This window comes from Mesoplodon densirostris, chromosome 13 (genome assembly GCF_025265405.1).
Source record: "Mesoplodon densirostris isolate mMesDen1 chromosome 13, mMesDen1 primary haplotype, whole genome shotgun sequence".
Taxonomy (NCBI): domain Eukaryota; kingdom Metazoa; phylum Chordata; class Mammalia; order Artiodactyla; family Ziphiidae; genus Mesoplodon; species Mesoplodon densirostris.
In genome coordinates, this window is record NC_082673.1 from 29,834,894 (window position 1) to 29,856,594 (window position 21,701).

The window sequence follows — 21,701 nt, forward strand, 5'->3', positions numbered from 1 at the left end:
GACAGTTATTTCATTTGTTTTGGATAAATACCCATAATTAGGATTGTTGGATCCTATGGTATTACTATTTTTAATCTTTTGGGGAAACTCCATACTGTTTTCCATAGTGACTGCACCATTTAAATGTCCACCAACAGTGCACAATTTCTCTACATCCTCATCAACACTTGTCATTTTTTTTGTTGTTGTTGTTTTGTTTTGTTTTGTTGGTAACAGCCATCCTAACAAGTGTGAGGTAATATCTCATTGTGGTTTTGATTTACATTTCTCTGATGATTAGTCATGTTGAGTATCTTTTCATGTGACTGTTGACCATTTGTATATCTTCTTTGAGAAAGTCCTCTGCCCGTTTTAAAAAATTGTGTCATTTATGTTTTTTACTATTAAGTTGGAGGAGTTCCTCGTGTGTTTTGGATATTAACCTTTTCTCAGATATATAGTTTGCAAATATTTTCTCACATTCCATAGGTTGCCTTTTTATTGTGTTCATCATTCTTTGCTTTGTAGAAGCTTTTTGGTTTGATGTAGTCCCACTAATCTATTTTTTTTTGCATTTGTTACCTATGCTTTTGGTGTCATATCCAAAAAGTCATTGCCGAGACTAATATCTGGCATAAAGACAGACATATAGATCAATGCAACAGAATAGACAGCCGAAAAATAAACTCAGGTGTACATCACCAGTCAACAAGGGAACCAAGAATACTCAAAGGATAGTCTCTTCAACATATAGTGTTGGGAAAACTGGATATCCACATCCAAAAGAATGAAATTGTATATTTATATTAAATCATACACAAAAATCAACTCAAAATGGATTAAAGACTTAAACATAAGATCTGAAATTGTAAAACTCCTAGGGTAAACCATTCTTCCTCTTGAAGTGTACTGCCAGCAGGGAGCACCTTCTCCAGGGTAGGAAGACTTGCTCTAGTTTAGCTCTGCCTGGGGCTGGAAGGGTAAATTTTCTGATTATAGGATTCAAGGTTAAGAGACACACTTGACTGCAAGTATAAACTATATATTCATTGTAGCTTCATCAGTAATAAATAAGGTGTTTTAGTTACATATTTCTCATTCTTTTATTTTATTTCTTACTACCTTTCCAATTTGGCAGGTAAGAAGGTGATATTTATTGTCTTCCAAGAGATCCAGACATTCAACAATTTGATCTCTATTCTGTAGGTAATTGGGAATCACTGAAGTATTTTACCAGTGAGTAACATGGTCAGATTTACATTTGGCAGCTTTACTGGCAGTGTAGAAGATATGCTGAAGGGGGCACACATGGAAGCTGAAAAAACAATTAAAAAGGATGGCAGGAATCCAGGCAAGAAATGATCAGATCTTGAACTACACCAATGGCAGTGGTAATATGGATAAAGAGATATAGACATGGAATATATTTAGAAAGTTCAATCAACAGAACTAGGAGACATTAGGTCTGTGATGTAAAAGAGAGAAAATCTAGGACAACTCACAGATTTTTGAATGGAGGTGAATTATGTTTGGTTTGATGAAATGTAAAGCTCTATTTCCAGTACACTGAGCTGCTCATGCTTTAGAAACATCCAAGTAGAGAGGGACAGTTGTTACATATATATTTTTCTGAAGTTCAGAGACATTTGTAGTCTAGAAATGCACACGTGGAAGCTGTTCATATTTAGTGGTACTTGAAGTCATAGTGTCAATCACTCTTAAGTAGATTGTGTGGGCAACAGTCCTACTCAGTATCAATACTTAACACTTATTATGTGCCCAGTGTGTACCAGCACTATGTTAAATACTTTGCACACAATGTCTCATTTAATCTTCATGATAGCTCTTTAAGGTGAATAATATTACCATTATTTTACAAATGAAACTGAAAAGTTCTCACTTGTTTTGCAACTAATAATTTGTTTGCTTCATAATTATTCCAATGATAGTTTAAATGTATCTGATAAAATACACTTGAAATCAGACACATAGATATGTCTTTGTGGTTTGCTATTGAAATTATTTTTTGCAGGGGTATATATTCAAAGAATGTTGCTGTGTAATGCCTTTTGACAAATTTAATTTTAATCGGGGTTGGGGTTTTTCAGTCTGTTATGGGAATAAAGAATAGAAAATCATGGTGCTGTCATTCTCTTTTTGTTTCTCTATCAAAGGTAAAATTCAGAAGCATACTGCTATAGCAATTATGAGTCAGAAATGCAGTTCCCTGCTAGAATTCTAGTCAGGAAGTAGGAAAAAGAGGAAGAATATACTTATTTTCTACATGCATTTGGGGGAAGGAAGTGGTCCAAGATCTAGAATTTGATGAAAATCACTTACTTTGAAGTCTAAGGTACAGAGCTAAATGAGTTTGTGACCCCTTGCATGGGAGAGTTATTTGGATAGTAAAGCTTAGAGAAAGCCTCTGTATCCATGAGCTTTAATGGCAGATGTACCAGCAGATGAACACTATCTTAAAAAACAATCTACTCCAAAAAGCAAGTTAATGTTGCAGAGTTATCAGCAATTGTTTATGCACCATTTGATTTCTGAACTTTAAAGTTGATTAACAATAGTCTTTTTTTCTAATCAGCTTTTTTATTATTGGTCTGTCTGGCTGACTTTGAATAATTTATGCAAAAAGAATTCTTTTCTGTGTACATATATATACATTCCAAAAAATCTGAAAATAGAAAAATAAATATGGAGCTTACCTAGTGGGAAACAACATGGAAGAGAAACCTTAATACCAGTTGGTGACTTGATGTCAGCTGTAATTGCAAAATGCATGCCAAAAGTAACAGTGATAAGGTGACCATCTTGGCCAAAGTTAAGAGATACATTGGTACCCCACATTATGGCTGCACTGTTACCTGGAATATTTGATAACTGACTACATATAGAGATACAGTTGATTTATTTTGCATTCTGCAGCATTCAGTAGACAGTGCTTTGGCTGACATAAAAAAAAAATTGATGTTCTTCTCTTGTCCTTCCCCATCTCCTTTTTGAAGTACCTATACAGAGGGAGCTTTGCCTGGAGGCTTGAATGGACTCCCAGGACCAGTATTCCTCTTAAACAAGCTCAGGCGGGCCACAGGGATTTCAACACCCTGAGGGTTTGGTTGTAATTTTAGAGTCTGTATAACTGATATATTTTCATTCCTAGCACATTTGTATATTTTTCCTTTTACTGTGCAGTCTATTTGATTTTTGATATCCAAAACAAAAAAAAAAGAAAAAAATAGTTTGACTTGGGTAAATAGCTGTGATTTCTCTATTTAATACATCTCATAAAGTTGGAGTAAACTGAAGCTGGCTATACATTCTCCCTGTCAATAGCATGGGCTTTTGAATCAGGCAGATGAATTCAGGATTCACTAATTATTGCATAATATGATTATAAGCAAGTTACTAAACATCTGATAATTTTTTGTTTTTTAAATTCTGAAATTGGGTTAATTCTGTGTAATAGGGTTTTTTTAAACTTTTCTTTAATGGAGTATAATTGCTTTACAATGTTTTGTTAGTTTCTGCTGTACAATGAAGTGAGTCAGCTATATGTATACATATATTCCTTTCCTCTTGGACCTCCCTCCCACCCCCCTACCTCACCCATCTAGATTGTCACAGAACACTGAGCTAAGCTTCCTGTGTTTTATAGCATGTTCCCACTAGCTACCTATTTTACATATGGTAGTGTATATATATCAATCTTAATCTCCCAGTTTGTCCAACCCTCTCCTCCCCCACCATGTCCACATGTCCTTCTTCTACGTCTGTGAATCTATTCCTGCCTTGCAAATAGGTTCATCTGTACCATTTTTCTAGATTCCACATATATGTGTTAATACACAATATTTGTTTTTCCTCTTTCTGGCTTACTTCACTCTGTATGACAGACTCTAGGTCTAACCACATCTCTACAAATGACTCAATTTTGTCCCTTTTTATGTCTGAGTAATATTCCATTGTATATAAGTACCACATCTTCTTTATCTGTTCATCTGTTGATGGACATTTAGGTTGTTTCCATGTCTTGGTTATTGTAAAAAGTGCTGCAATGAGTATTGGGGTACATGTGTCCTTTGAATTACGGTTTTCTCAGAGTATATGCCTAGTAGTTGGATTGCTGGGTCATATGGTAGTTCTATTTTTAGTTTTTTAAGGAACCTCCATACTGTTTTCCATAGTGGCTGTATCAATTTACATTCTCACCAACAGTGCAAGAGGGCTCCCTTTTCTTCACACCCTCTCCAGCATTTACTGTTTGTAGATATTTTGATGATGGCCATTCTGACCAGTGTGAGGTGCTACCTCATTGTAGTTTTGATTTGCATTTCTCTAATAATCAGTGATGTTGAGCATCCTTTCTTGTGACCCTTGGCCATCTGTATGTCCTCCTTGGAGAGATGTCTATTTAGGTCTTCTGCCCATTTATTAATTGGGTTGTTTTATTGATATTGAACTCCATGAGCTGTTTGTATATTTTGTAGATTAATCCTTTGTCTGTTGCTTCACTGGCAAATATTTTCTCCCATTCTGAGTGTTGTCTTTTCATCTTGTTTATGGTTTCCTTTGCTGTGCAAAAGCTTTTAAGTTTAATTATGTCCCATTTGTTTATTTTTGTTTTTATTTTCATTACTAAATGTAATGAGTTATTGTGTGCAAAGTGCTGAGGACAGAGTCTGATCCTCAAAAGATGAACAGAGTGTGCCTAGAGTATTATCCATTTGGCCTTAGATTTGATCTTTCTTCAGTCAAACTGCCTGGCATAAAATATAGATTTCACACTTTACCAGCTTTGACTTTGGAAAAGTTACATAACATCTCTCTGGCTCAATTTCCTCTTTTCCAAAGAGGGGTTCATAATAGGATCTCGTCTTTAGGTTCATGAGAAGATTAAATGAGTAAAGCTCTTAGAATGGCTCTAGACACATGTGGAACCCTCAATAAATGTTTTTGGTAAAATGGATTATATTATATATCAAAATTGCCATCACTGTGTGGTGTTGTCAAAGATATCATGGGAAACTGTAATGAGAGCTTGATTTTTATCCAATGAAGTTTATGCTCAATAGCAAGTTATGTTAATTATCAAGATAAATTGGAGAGTTGGGGGTCTGTCCAAAGACAGAGCTGTCTGCAGTCATGCAGCAAAGTAATGAATACTCTGGTACTGTATTTAAATACATTTTACTCTGAGTCTTGTTCTTAGTCTAATCAGTTCATAGTACTACATGAAGATTGTCAGCATAATATCAATCCAAGGGTTTACATTAAACACACTTTCTGGAGTTAAAGAGAGTGAACAAGAACTAAAGCAGAAGCATTCCTTAGCAAACACTTTTCATTGTTATGCAAGTTACATTATGCAGAAAATAACATATCTCATTTTTCACGCAGTTTAATAGACTGCCAGTTATCATTTGGCAGGATCAAACTATAAATCTTTTACACAATTTGAGGAGGCTTATGGCATCCATTACTTCTTTCAATTATTTCAAAAGCTTCTAGTAATCTTTTTTCCTTTGTAGTTAACGAGCTGCCAAACTCTAAGTTTTACAGTAGAAACTGAGTGTATCATTTTACTTGTACTTCAATAGATGTTTATTTGCTTTAGATTATGAAAGGTTAGTGCTGAATTCCAAATAAGTATAGAATCAGGTTTTATCCATACTTGCCAAAATCCTTTCCAGTGCATGATCTTTCAAACTATATCTTATAAGCACAAGTGGCCTTTGTTGATTTAAATGAAGCAGAAGAATATTTTTTAGTTTAGTCCCAAAGCTGTACATTAAAAAAAAAAACCCTCATATAAGTTCTATAAATTTTCATGGGAAATATAAAAATGTACTGATTCAGAAATTATTCTTCTAGTCTCTACAGGAAATGAAATTAAATCAGTCTCAGTTGATGAAATGCAGCATGGTGCAGAGCGGGGCAGGGCTCTTGGCTGTGGATCTTCTGTCCTTGTGGCTTTGTGAGGCAGGAGTAGGATGGTAGTTGAAGGACTTCTCACTTCTATGTCTGCCTTCTTCTTGGGTATGTGACAAATTTCTGTCATGCCTTTTGAGGTTGTGATGCCGGGTGACTATCTTTTTCATCTGCCATAGTGTGGAAGTTGTTCTCCTGGAAACAGTTTCTAATGACATCTGAAGAGTACCTCTGCAAGTAACCCAAGGCAGTTGGTCCATTTCTTCAAAGCATCATGGTTGTGCCAAGGCCACTGGTTCTTAGTTCTGTATTTTTGCTTCCCAAATTACTTATGCACTTACTTCTGGATATTGGAGCCTCCTGTGATCAAGACACTGCACTAGGATACCCTTATTCTAACTAATGACATAATAGTACTTTTAAATAAAAGTGAGTGCCTATATTTTTAATAGGTCAAAAAAAAAACATATATACGCCCAACACAGACAACAACAAGGGAACTCTTCTCTATGCTTTGGGCTCAAGAGAGTAGTGTGCTAAGTGAAATAAGTCAGACAGAGAAAGACAAATACCATCTTATCTATCTTATACATGGAATAAAAAGATAACAAAACAAAATAAAAATCCAAGCTCATAGATAAAGACTACAGATTGGTGGTTGCTGGAGGCAAGAGGTGGGAATGGGAGAAATTAGTGAAGGGGATCAAAAGTTAAAAAAAAAAGAAAAATCAACACTGATTCACAAGTACATTCACAATTAAAAATTCATGGGCTAATAAATACATTATAAAAAAGGTTAACCTAACTACTGATAAAAAAGAGAAATTTTATAAATGAGATACTAGAGTGTCTGGATCAAGATGGTGGAGTAGGAAGATCCTGAGCTCATGTCATTCCAAGGACACATGGAAACTACAACTACATATAGAACAACTGTCTCTGAGAACAACCTGAAGACTAGCAGGACAGATTTCCTACAATTAAGGACCTGCAGAGGTCCCCTGAAGATCAAGGGGTCTAGCCCCATGTTGAGCTCCCTACCAGGGGAGACTTGCACTGGAAGATGAGACCCCATACTTCTGCTTTTGAAAAATATGGAGCTTATATTTGGGGGAGCCTGAGGGTTGTGGGAAGCCAAGACTCTACTCTTGAAGGGCTCATACACAAACTTACTTACTCCAAGTCCCAGCACAGGGGCAACGGCTTGGAAAAACATCCAGGTCATATAAGAAGGAGATTCATTTGCTAATTTTAGGGAGTGTGCCAGAAGGGCAGGGATCTGGTGAGACTTTCTCCATGGACAAAAATGCTGGCAGCCTCCATTTTTTTGGAACAGTCCATCTGCCTAGCTGGCCTGGTGCTGGTGGTACCATTTCTCTCACTCTTCATCAGCCTAACACCATGTGCTCGGTCCCGGTATTCCCCTGAGGACTCCCCCACCCAAACCATCCACCCTGGCCAGCCCCTCCTAAGTGACTCCCCCTCCCCCCCACCCAGCAGGCCACCCTGGTTAGGACTAGTGCCTCTTCAACGTGGCTCTTGCTCCAGGGAGCCAGCCTTGCTCCACCTGGTGGGCAGCCTCTGCCAGCACTGGTCTCCCTCCAAAGTAGCTCCCACCCTGGCCAGCCCCCCACACCAGCGTTCCTGTGACAAATGTCATCAGGTCTTGCAGCCAGTCATTCAGGGGCCAGCCCTGCATTATCAGTACAGCTGCAGCAGTTACAGCCAAGCCTCGTAGACAGCTGGCTCGGGGCTAGTCCCTCCGACCAGCAAAATAGCAGTAGATGAGGCTGGGCTTTGTAGTCAACCCCACCCCCCAGCATGCCTGAAGGAATCAGCTCAAACACAACATTCTCAGATCCGAGAAAGCTACCACCAACATCAGGCAAATACATGTGGAAATAAACCTCAGCTACCATGTCAAAGACACAGCAGGCATCAGAGACGGCCTGCATGAAAGTCTCAGGATCAGTACAGGCATTTTCCATGTGGAAGCGGACACCAATGACGTCAATATTTAGCTCTTTTGCCCATTCCAAAAGAAGCCTGCTGGTTTTGACTCTGGTGCCAAATTTCACACTGAGGTGACAGACTGCTTTGGAATCATCAGTGGCAACACACAAAACCAACTTTGCCTTTGGATGTGCCCTGGCAACTTTCATCAACTCAACTTCAGTATCAAAAGTCATCATCTGGATTCCATTATCGACAACATACTTAATCTGAGACACTTGTTTACAAGAATTCGCATGTCTCTGGAGGCACCATGAGACTCTGCACCAATTGTATTTCGGTCTGCAGACACAGTCAAATCCTGTTCTGATGGAAGCTAAGGTCTTCACTGGGGTTCTGCTATCACTGCATTTGACTGCATAAAAGGGGATGACCAGAGGAAGAGCTTTTAACCATCTCAGTTATATCATTAGAATATCTCTCAGGTCTACAACATAGAAGGCAGCCTTATCATCAGAACAAGAAATTTCATTAATTTTTTTTTTTTTTTGGCCCAGAATGTCCTTGCAGTAAAGCCTTTATTCAGGAAATGGCAGTCAAACTGTTCATTACCAAAGTTGTTCATAGTTTCTTTTTTTTTTTTTTTTTTTTTTTGCGATATGCGGGCCTCTCACTGTTGTGGCCTCTCCCGTTGCGGAGCACAGGCTCCGGACGCGCAGGCCCAGCGGCCATGGCTCACGGGCCCAGCCGCTCCGCGGCATATGGGATCCTCCCAGATCGGGGCACGAACCCGTATCCCCTGCATCGGCAGGCGGACTCTCAACCACTGCGCCACCAGGGAGGCCCCATAGTTTCTTGATGTCTTTCTGAAACACAACAAAACAGAAAATTAAGACATGGATATTAAGGAAATTGTTGCCAGCTTTTTACCAAAAGCAGTTCTCCAGTAATTTCAAGTCCCACTGAAAATGCATGTGCCCTCAGTACAGCAGTGGAAGTGTTCTGATAAACACAGAATTTGCTCTCCACTTTAGAATGCATGGGTACTACAGGCTGGTCCCATGGAGATGTCACCTTCCAGTATGCAGGACCACAGGCTGCCCCACTGCTGTCCCCATTGTCCCCGTCAGGTACCCATCCAGCCACTGGCCGCTTTGCCCCCTCTCATAGAGGATTGCCGGCCCACGGTGGTGCTGGAGTGCTGGCAGAGGGGTCGTGGTGGTGGACGCTGAGGGGATTGACCTTAAAGGGACTTCTTTAAATAGAAAAGAAAAGGCCATAACTGGAAACAAGAAACTTATGAAAGAAAAAAATCTCACGATAAAAGCAAACATACACTAAAGGTAGCGGATCAAACATCTATAAAAATAGCATGAAGGTTAAAAGACAAACACAGTAAAATCATTTATCCCTAAAATAGTTGAGTCACACAAAATAAAAAGATGTAAAATATGACATCAAAAGCATTAAATGATGGAGGGGCTGTAGAAATGTGCTGCTTTGAGAATGCACTCAAATTTGTCACTATCAACTTAAAATAGATTGCTATATACACACGTTCATAACACAAAACAAAACACAAAACAAACAAAAAAATGTAACAGATATACAAAAAATAAAGAAAAAAGAAATGTAGACATAACACTAAAGAAAGTTATCAAATCACAAGGGAAGATAAAAAGAGAAGCAGAAAGGAACAGAGAAGAGCTACAAAAATAATCAGAATACAAGTAAAAAAAATGTAAATAATTACATACCTATCAACATTTATTTTTTAAAATTTTTTATTATTTTTGCAGTTGTCTCCTCCTTTTATTTATTTATTTATTTTAACATCTTTGTTGGGGTATAGTTGCTTTACAATTGTCTGTTAGTTTCTGCTTTATAACAAAGCAAATCAGCTATACATATACTTTATACATTTACTTTAAATGTAAATGGACTAAATGCTCCAATCAAAAGAGAGGGTGGATGAATGGATAAAAAAATAAGGTAATTAACTTTTGCCATTTTGAAGTATTTCTATATTTCAAGTTATTTTTATGCAAATGGTATTATAAAAAATTCATTTCCAAATGTTATTTATTAGAACAAACCCTTATGTGTTTTAATTTTATACAAAAATTTTATATTTTTCTGAAATATGGTATTAAAATATGTAAATATATTGTTTATCATAGGTATAAACAACAGAAGGAAGGAAAAAGTACAAAGAGCTTTCTATAATACACTTTTCTTCAGCTCTAGCTTGTAATACTAACTTTATCATAAAACAATGCCCTTAGCACCATCTAACAAGTCACCAAATCCCGTCTGACTTTTCTTTGTAGTATCGTTTATTATATATTCACATTCACCTAATTTCTTTGCTATCATGTATGATGAAATTATTATAAATGAATTTATGTCCACACTTTTATTTCCTAACTAGAACTTTCTACAGGTAAAATTTCCAAGTAAAATGTTATGAACTTGTGAAACAAAATTAGTTTTTAGCCATTGGGAGATTACAAAAACAAATAAACCATGACTTTCTCTGAACTCTGCATTCATGTATTGAGCCATCTTTTTGTCATCTTCTACTTACCATACCCAAACTAGAACTCTCAGTTTCCTTTGTCCACCTGCCTCATTCCCAATTACTCTAAAGCTGTTTCTTTTCCATTTTCTTCTCTCTCCATAAATCAGATGAGGATTCATTGAAGTGACAAACATAGGCATTATGCATAATACTTTCTATCCCTTTTACATCTGAATATCAGTAAGTCTTTTCAGGGTTAACTCCAAAATATATCTTGGTTTTGTCTGCTTCATCCCCTTCACACTGACCTCAATCTCTGAGCAAGTCACCATAACTTTCCACTTGGGCACTGTGATAGCCTCCTTTGTAGGTTCTCAGTGTCCACTGCTTCTGCCTTCCAGTCTGGTACTTACATAGCTGCTGGAATACTCTTTTCAAAACACAAACTGAAGTTCATTGGTTCTCCAGTTAAATCTGCTTACTGATTTACCATTGCTCTTCTAATAACATCTAAACTCAAAAACAAACAAACAAACAAACAAACAAAAACACTAAACTCCTTAGCAAGTCCACAGGTACCTTGGGGGATCTGGCCCTGCCCATTCTTCCCAAAGTCTAGCCTTCTCATTGTTCTCTGGCTATCCAAATCTCTGGTCAGCTTCTCTTTTCTCCCTCAGGATTTCTGATCTTTGCACATGTGCTTATTTCTATTTGGACAGTTCTTTCCCAACTATTCTTGTCACAAAAATATATGGCTGGCTCTTCCTTATACTTCTGTTTACCATTAAATATTCTTCTCTGAGAGAAGCTTCCCATGAACAACCAGTGTCAAGAGCTCTGCATCCTCACCACACACACAAAATATTTTTCCTTTTTCAACAGAATATATAATTATTCATTTAATGTTTATTTTTTAATACTAAGGGAATTATAGCTCATGCTCAGTCTGTCATTTTGAACAAAGACCTCAAATTCATTTTTGAAGCTCAAATGCAGTTGCTGCTATGTGATCTTATAAACTATGTAAAATTTTTGGTCATAGAAATAATATATATTAATTGTGAAAAAGTTCAACATTTACTTGGAAAACATTTACCTTAAATCCCACAACTTTGATGTTATCATAATTAACATTTTTGTGACCATCCTTTCAAGTATCTCTTCAATACCATATTCAAACACATTTACACTTATATAAATGAAATCATAACATGCATGCTCTGTTTGTATGGACATTTATTTTAAAATGTCATTTAGAAATTTGGCTTATTTCCACCTTTTCTTCCTCTTTTTCTCTTCAAATATAACTTTTTAAAATGTTACACATTGTTGTATAGATGTGTGTATGATCAGAATGATTTATTATCATTAATTTTACAATATTAGCATAATACTGATATACTTTGGATTGTTTTTCTCAGTTACCTACTATATCATGGAAATGTTGCCAGGTTTATGGTTATAGAGTTAATTCTTTGGAAGTTAAGATTTAGATTTGGAAGTGTGACATAAGAACTCATTAGCTTAATATGCTATGGTGTAATAGAACATGCACTTTTTGTTGTTGAGGTAGATTATTTCAACCTATAGTTACAGCTTTTCTGTCATCTTTTTTTCAGTGATACTTATAAATGTACCTGGAGACAGTGTTGGGATTAAGATGATGTGCCAGATTGAAGGGCGTGTACCAAAAATCTCAGTAAACAAGATAAAATATTTTTAATGCAGTGTTTTGAAAAATAAAAATTAATGTAAAAATCTATGATAAAATATCAAAATTTTAAATAGACAGACTAGTTTTCTTGGTTTGTTTTATGATGGTGCATTTTTGTTCAATGACAATTACTGTTGTTTTCCATCTTCCCACAGTTTCTGAACCACTGGGTAGTCGGGTCCCTGCTAGGTGGGTTTATGAAGGTTGACAATGGTGTGTGAACAGATTGTGGAATGCAGGGCTTTACACATACTCATTTTTTTTTATTATAGAGCTTTTTATTCATATTTTCCACTAGGCTCAAAATATGGGGGCGTATTTTGGTAAGTATATATACAGGGGGCATATTTTTCTTTTTGCTTCATTTCCAATATAGCTGCACATGACAGTCCTAAATAAATATATTGTGATTTACTCATCCAGAAAATATGATTGTATATCTTTATTATGTTCCCTTAGTCTTCCATTATTTGACTATCTAGTCCAGTAATAACCTTAATTAAATCCTGCTTACACTGAAGGCAGTCTGTCAAGGATTATGTCAGTTTGTTAACTCAGATTAAAACTTACTTTTTCATAATTCTTACTAGGAATATTTCCTGACTTTTCAGTTTTAATTTAATATTTGTAATACAAGATACAACAGATATTATTTGTTTATTCACCTTATCATTGATGTCTTCATAAATTATGAAAAATAAAGATAACCATAAACAACAGTCATTTGGATAAAATTATTTTAAAAACATGTTATTTCTCTATTCTTATGCAGAGTGACAGGACAAGGAAAAATGATATCTAGAACTAGGCTTAAGTTGTGTCTGACACTATCAGTATTATCTTGAAATCGAGGGCTCATCACGTTCTTTAAATAATGAAAATAATATCAATTTACAGCATTGTTGTTAACATTAAATGAGGCTATATAAGTAAAACTGCTTTGAAAATGTCAAAATGCTATTCAGATGTTAATTATTTTTATTATTATATGTAATTTTTTTTTTTTTTTGCGATACGTGGGCCTCTCACTGTTGTTGCCTCTCCCATTGTGGAGCACAGGCTCCAGACGCGCAGGCCCAGTGGCCATGGCTCACGGGCCCAGCCACTCCACAGCATGTGGGATCTTCCTGGACTGGGGCACGAACCCATATCCCCTGCATCGGCAGGCAGACTCTCAACCACTGTGCCACCAGGGAAGCCCTATATGTAATCTTTTTTTTTCCTGTGGAGAGAGTAGGAAACAGTAAAGGGATATAAAGTGGAAGTATAATGTAAAGGGAATATTTAAGTAGTAATTGTCATGATTCCAATTATAATAGTATGGCTAGTTCTGCTAAGAATAGACTCTTGCTATGACAATAGTTTTATTCGTAAGAAACCTCAGAACATTGAAAATCATTTTATAAAATCATTGTTCCAATGGAGAGAAAGATTGGGATTTAGAGTATTTTATCCTCAATATCATGGTGATATTTTCCTATAGGAATGCCAATACTGGACTTTTTTGTTTTTTTTGCTTTTTATAGTACAATTGCATAATTCTAAATCCTATCACATAACTGAACAAATCTGCATTGTTATCATTTTTATCACACATTTTTATAAAAACACAAAACACTTAAAGTTTTATTACTACTCATAAGTTCTGGCTTTCTATTTTATTCACATTGTAACTGGTAATTATGAAATAAATGTAATTCATATTCCTTAATTAATTGATCATGTTATAGTAAATGAAGTTATAAAACCTTATAGTGTAGTAGAATTACATGTATTATAAAAATGATCAGAGTTTTCTAGTATACTAGAAAGAAGACAGCTCTGAGGATAATTTGAATAAATAAAAGGTTTGGATTTAGATGGCATGAGTTTGGGTAGTTGTAGAAAGGTATATAGAGAGATATGTAATATAATGTGGTAATGATAGACACTAATGTAAAATTCACTTGCTTTAAGCAAACTGATAGACATGAAGCTTGAAAGCAATTTGGAGAATGCATCAGTAAGCAGAAGTAGCCTAAGAAAATGGTAAAATAATTCATTTATTCCACAAATATATATTGAGCATCTTAGCACTGTTCATAGTACAGAACCTGATACAAACCTTGCCTTTCTTTACTTATATTCTAATAGGAGATGATCTCCAACAGCAAAAAAAAGAAAATACATGATGTATTTGAATGTAATTAGTATTATGAACAAAAATTAGGGAGTTATGGGTCTTAGTAGGAGTTTGGGTGGATAATTCAATCATATCTAGAAGTATTCAGAGAAAGTTTTACTAAGAAGCTGACATTTGAGGAGAAACATGGAGTGAGGTAACATTACAATATAGATACCTTGAAAGAGAACATCTGAAGCAGAGGAAATAGGAAATGCAAAAACCCTAAGGTGGGAGTTTACTTGGCATGTTTGAAGGGTACCAAAGAGACCAATGGTAATGAAGAATTTGAGACTTTAGAAGGTGAGGTTAAAGAGGTAGCTTGGCTTATTGTAAAAGATTTGGACTTTTACTTGGAGCCTAGTGGAATCCAAGGACAAATCTTGACATATTTTCAAAGGACTCTTCTTTCTGCAGTATGGAGCAGGGGTGAAATAGGGGGAACATTTACAAAAATATTATATTAATCCAGAAGAAAGATAAGGATTGGATCAAATTCATAACAGTGAAGTATAAGAAGTGGTCATATTCTCTAGACACTACCCTCAAAATATACCCAGAAGGCACCAGTGTTTCACCGAACTTAAGATGGAGATTCAGTTCAATGGCAGTAAATAACTAGAACCAAGGTCTTGAACATTTCTAGAAAAGTAATTAAATCCCTGAATAATTAGTTTCCATAAAGCACAAGGATTAAAGTCTTCAATAGAATAATTGAGTTTAAATAAGTAGGAAACATTGAAGAAATAATTTTATTACATTTGGGGTTAGTTGAAACCATAAGATGTTAATAAGAATGTATAGAATTTGCTTTGGAAACTGCATTTTAAAACATCAGATATTAGTATGAAGACTATTAAAATATTATGATTATAGTTTTCAAGAGAAAGAATTATTTTGAAGAGATCTAAAAATCGACTAAATTAAATTTTTGCTCTTTTAAAGAAGAGATTAAATGTAGTTCTACTCTGAATATGAAGAAAAAGAAAACATGCTTAAACAGCTCCAAAGTAAGCAATTTATAGTTGACATGGATGATTTATTTTTTGTGATTAATTAGTAAGACATCTAAGCAGAAAAATCTATAAAATAGTTGAGAGAGAGAAGAGGTGAAAACCTACATCTTAGAGCCACTGCCTGAAAATAGAAATCAAGGCAAACATGAGACTGCCAGGAAATGCATGTAGAAATTTTAAAAACCCACAGATTATATTTTCTAAAAATATTAGGAAAGATAGGGTGAAGGAAAACAACTTATTTACTGTATTTTAAATACAAGTTGGTTGTTTTCAGAAATAATGATGAATTTATTCTACAGATACATTTTTAACATGTATTTTGGAAAACACATTGTACATTTTGGTTAACAACTATCACTGAATTACCACTTTGCCTCAGTTCTGAAAATATTTCTTAAAAATTACACCAAATATGTTATGTTATGTGATGTCTCAATTATGACTTCCTATCAATTACATGCATCCTTCTGTTTTCATTCTAGTTTAAGAAATAATTTGCCGAATAATGACCTTCAACTAACCATTCTGTTTGCAACTCCACTTCTATTTTTTTCCTTCATTTTATTTGCTAGATACATCTCTAGCGTAGGGTCTCTTTGAGTTCTACAAAGCATGCAGATCATCTCCTCTGATGCAGCTGCCTCTCCTATGAATGATCTAGGCTTTGTATTTCTCCACTGTGCTTCATTTGTCTCTACATTTCCATACATTTTTCCCTCCCCCATAGAAAATTGATGGATCCTCTTATCTGCTAACTGATGACATCCCCCCTTATCTCCTTAACGTTTTGTTATTGTTTTTATATTCTTATTTTAAAGAGTCTTTCTGGGGGAAGAATGATTAACACAGCTATGTCTAGATTTTGCAGCATGCTGTTTAGTCTCCATGTGTTTGTGTTTTTCCCATTTTTCGTCCTGTAATTGATTTCTAGTTTCATACTGTTATGGTCAGAAATGATTCTTGATATAATTTCCATCCTCTCAAATTTGTTGAGCTTTGTTTTGTGACCTATCATGTGATCTATCCTGGAGAATGTTCCATGTGTATTTGAAAAGAATGTGTTTTATGCTGTTGTTAGATGTAATGTCCTGTAAGTGTTAATTACGTCCAATTGATGTAATGTGCCATTTAAGGCCTCTGTTTCCTTATTGGTTTTCTGTCTGGATGACCTGTCCATTAATGTAACTGGGATGTTAAAGTCCCCTACTATTATTGTATTATTGTCAATTTCTCCCTTTATGTCTGTTAATATTTGTTTTACATAATTAGGTGTTCCTATATTCGGTACATATATGTTTATGAATCTTATATCCTCTTCTTGTATTGGTACCTTTATCATTATATAGTGCCCTTCTTTGTTTTTTTATTACTGACTTTGTTTTAACGTCTACTTTGTCCGATATGAGTATTGCTACCCCAGCTTTCTTTTCATTTCCATTTGCATGAAATATCTTTTTTCATCCTCTCACTTTCAGTCTGTGTCTTTAGCTCTGAAGTGAGTCTCTTGGAAGTAGCATATAGGGAAATTTTTAAAAATTCAATCAGCCACCTTATGTCTGTTGATTGGAGCAGTTAGTCCATTGACGTTTAAAGTGATTACTGATAGGTGATAGGTTTGATTTATTTACATTTCATTTGTTTTCCAGTTGCTTTTGTAGTTCTTCCACATTCTTTTCTTCTTTTAGTCACTTCCCTGTCATTTGATGATTTTTTTTATTGTTATATTTGTGTTTCTTTCTCTTCAGTTTATGTATATCTATTGCAGGTTTTGATTTGTGATTACCATGGAGCTCATATGTGTTGCTCTAGAATTATATCTACTTGTTTCAAGCTGATAGTCACTTTAGTTCAAGTGCATTCTAAAAGCTCTACTTTTATAATGTACCTCTCCCATTTTGTGTTGTCAATGTCATATTTTACATTTTCATGTTTATCAACTGTTTATTGTAGTTATAGTAGATTTTACAATTTTTTGTCTTTTAACCTTTATACTAGTTTATTTAAGTGATTGAGCCACAGCTTTAACTATATATTTGCCTTTATCAGTGGATTTTTCCCTTCCTATAATTTCTTTCTTGTTGTAGCCTTTTCTTTCTTTCTTTCTTTCTTTCTTTCTTTCTTTCTTTCTTTCTTTCTTTCTTTCTTTCTTTCTTTTTTTAGACTTATTAGGCTGCATCGGGTCTTAGTTACAGCACACAGGATCTTCTTTGCTGAATGACGGATCTTTCATTGTGACATGTGGGCTCTTCCATGTGGCACACACGCTTCTCTAGTTGCAGTGTATGGGCTCCTCTCTGGTAGTCGTGCACAGGCTCAGTAGTTGTGGCATGCTGGCTTAGTTGCCCCATAGCATGTGGGATCTTAGTTCCCCGACCAGGGTTCCAACCCATCCCCCCTACATTGGAAGGTGGGTTCTTAACATTCCAATGTAGGGGACCACCAGGGAATTACCAGCCTTTTCTTTTCTATAGAAGACACTTAAACACTTCTTGTAAGATTATTCAGTATTGATGACCTCTGACCTCTTTTTGTTTTTGCTTGTCCTAATAAGTTCTGTATCTCTCCTTAAATTCTAAATGATAACCTAGCTGGATCCTAGGTTGTAGTTTTTTTCTTTTCAGCACTTTAAATAAATTATGCTACTCTCTTCTGGCTTGCAGTATTTCTCCAGAAAAGTCAGCTCATAACCTTATGTGGGTTCCTTTGTACGTGACTTTGTATCTTACTTCCATTAAATTCTCTCTTTATCTTTAACTTTTGTCATTTTAATTATGATATGTCTTGGTGTGGGTCTCTTTGGGTTTATCTTGTTGGAAATTTCTATATTTCCTTCTTCAGGTTTGGGAAGTTTTCAGCCATAATTTCATCAAATACTTTTTTGACCCTCTTCTCTGTTTTCTTCTGGAATTCCCTATAATGTGAATATTAGTACACTTAATGTTATCAGAGAAGTCCCTCAAACTATTCTCATTTTTAAAATTTTGTTTTTCTTTTTGCTGTTCTGATTGGGTAATTTCCCTTATTCTATCTTCTAGATCACTTACATGTTCTATGTCATCTAATTTGCTATTAACTCCATCTAGCATACTTTTCATTTCAGTTATTGTATTCTTCAGCTCTGACTAGTTCATTTTTATATTTTCCAATTCCCTGTTAAAATTCTCACTCTGTTTATCTATTCTTTTCCAAAGTTCAATTAGCTTTCTTATTACTATTGCTTTGAACTCTTTGTCAGGTAAATTACTTATCTCTGTAAATTGCTTCTTCAGGGTTCTTTTTTTAAGCATTTTTTTCTTGTTCTTTCAGTTGAAAGATATTCCTCTGTCTTATTTTCTTTAACTTTCTATCTATGAAGTTAGGTGAATCAGTTAGCTATCCTGGTCTTGAAGGTGTGTTCTGTGTAGGAGAATCCCTATACAGTCTGTTTGTACCCAGTGGCTTTAGTGGGAGAGGTGAATCTGAAGTGAGCATGGGCAGCATCTTCTCCTGGGGTGTGCTGGCAGCCACTGACTTGGTGGGAGGTAGGGATGGAGCTGAAGGTGTTAGAGCCAGAGTCAAGTTCAAGCAGGGGCTTGTTGTATGCTCAATGGCCATCACCACCCTATTGGTGGTAGGGTCAGTGTACAAGGGACAGGAGCAAGAACCCTGAGGGAGTTCTGTTCCTCTAGAGTGTGATGATAGTCTCTGCCTTGGTTGAGGTAATGGTCAGGGCTTGAGGACTTGAGGTTGCAATTCTGTATCGTTTTCACTGCCCCCCCCACTCCCTCATGTGCATGCATTTATTAGAGTTGGACTGGGGCCAGAGGGGTTGGTGCAATGCTACTTAGCTGGTTTTGCTCCTTTCTAAGTGTGTGCAGGGATGTGTGCTCCTGGGGTGGTAGTTTCCACCACCCTAGTCAGAGGCAGGTCTAAACTAGCTCAGTTCCCTCCAAGTATGCACACTCTTATTGGCAAAGGCAGCATCTGCCTTTGTGGGTAGCAGCACCAGAGCAAGAGAGACTGGAGCAGGAACCTGGTGAAGGCTGGGGGGCTGGCTGGTGTGGTCTGGGTAATCTGGTTAAAGCCCCAGATAGTTTTCAAAGTGCTGCTTCTTTGCTGTTACTGGGATTAAGCAAGTTTGTGCCTGAACTCTTCAAGAGTGGAGTCTCAGTTTCTTACAGTCCTCCAGTAACCCCACTGGTTTTTAAACCAGCTAAGAGGGGCTCATCTTCCCAATGTCAGACCATAGGGCTGGGGTACCTAATATGTAGGTTGAAACCCTCACTCCCCAGGGAGAATCCCCAAGCCTGTGATATCCCCCTCTTCTTACCTTCATTTGTATCTTGATTCCAGGGATCAATGTTTTCCTTTGTCTGATGCTCAATGTCTATAAAACCATTACTTTATATATTTTATTTTTTAGTTGTTTCAGGTAGGAGGGTAAATCTAGTCCTTGTTAGTACATAAGATGCCTACAAACATTTATTTACTTAATTTTTTTCCTGTAATGATTTGGATTTATTTATAATTTATTACCTACTTGATGTGTTCACTTGGTATATCTTACTTTCTAAATGTAAAACTGAATCCTTGCTCATTCTACCAAACTTTCATCTTCTAAAGTATTCTCCATCTCAATACATTCTGCCAACTTATAATTTTATGTCAGGAAACTGGTGGTCTTACAATAATTTTTTCTCTCTCTTTGCCCAATCTAATCAAGAACCAAAAATATTTCCTGATCCACTTCATTTCATGCTATAGTCCAAGCCATTACACTATATTCATTTCCACTTCAATCCTCTCCAAAATTAAAAAAACAAAAAACTCCCACAAAAAACGAGGAATTTTTCTAAAAACATTGTATAACACTGCTGGAAAAAAAAAAACAAAAACAAAAACAAAACCAAATAAAATATCTCAATTAAATTTCATTTTAGTCAAAGGACCACAATACAATGTTCTCATTTGAAATTTACTATAAATTTGATTACTATTTAAAATTTAGTCTTGAATTCCTATCCTATTTTTAATTTATTTAAATAATTCTTATTTTAAATTTATTATTGAAATTTATAGGGTAAGTCATATTACAGAAATGTTTTGTGTGGCTTCTACTAAAGGCATGCATATGACAAGGTTGTTACAATGGAAACAAGGAAGCAAAGTTTAGGAAAGAAGACATAATAACCACCTTAGCTAACTTACTTGCCATGTCTAAGTATTAAATTTAGCTCAAGCATTTTTATGCATCCTAGAAAGAAATAGAAATGCATTAATTATCATCAGTTTCAAAAATCAATTCCAGTGTCAAATTTTTTCTGCCAGAAAGCAAATATTGAAGTACATAATTGACAACCTCATGCATTTGAGTTTCTTTTATTCAATGCCTAACCTAAGAGATTTTCTCCATATTGTCATTTTTATTATCAGTCTTCAAAAAACATTTTTAATTTTTAAAATTAAAACATTTATACAGCAGCTATCTACAGATATATGTATATATTTTGTAAATATATATATATAGATTTCAATTACATATGTAGATATAAATTTCAATATCAATTTCAATATCTATCTATATACATCTACTTCAGATATATAGATATATAAATATATATCTATAGATAGATAGTGAAATACAGGTATATAAATATTATATATATATATATATATATATATATATATATATATATATATATATATATATATATAGTCTGTGTATCTACCTGCCCATGCATCCATTTGATACATATATCTATTTGTGGTTTTGCTAAGCATATACTTTCCCTCTGATTATGGAAATGTTAGAACTAACCTAATAAAATTTAAGTTTGTAGATTTCCTTGTTCCTAACATTAGATGAGGATAGAGAATATTCTAAAATATTTTCTAAAGTGGGTAATGATAGGGTATTTCTTATATTTTATTTTTTTCTGGCTAGCATTTTGATAGTTACTGAAATGTAGTCACAAATTCAAGACACTAAACATAACAGATTATTTTGGACTGGAACAATTTTAAACTGTCATTATCAGTCAGTCATCCTGACAAAAGGAGTCTCTCCAGTTATGATATTGATACTACTGGTGATATCAGTGATACTCCCATGGAAGAGTGTTCTTAACATGGAATTGTACTGCTTTTTCCTTGACTTATTAAGCTCACTAAATATATTCCAAGCTAATTTTAAAAACTTGACCTGCTAGATGGAATTGTTCATTGTACAATCTGCTATAATAGCCTTCTAACTGATCTCAGTGCATTAGTTTTACAATACTCTAACCCACCCTCCTCTGTATAGCCAGAGTGAACTTTCAAAAATGTAAAACCCTGTAGTTATTACTCTTAGTGAAAGCCCTTGGATGACTTTACCTTTTCTTATGGCACAGTCTAAAATTCTTAACAGAGTTTACAATGCCCCCTAGGATTTTGCCT

General features: G+C 35.3%; 1 protein-coding gene and 1 pseudogene across 1 annotated transcript in view; one reads left to right on the forward strand and one right to left on the reverse strand.

Annotated features, from left to right (window-relative positions):
• The window catches only part of CNBD1 (cyclic nucleotide binding domain containing 1), a 329,575-nt gene that overhangs the window by 238,786 nt on the left and 69,088 nt on the right, over positions 1 to 21,701 (forward strand).
• Positions 3,394 to 8,494, reverse strand: LOC132500967 (ornithine decarboxylase-like; annotated as a pseudogene).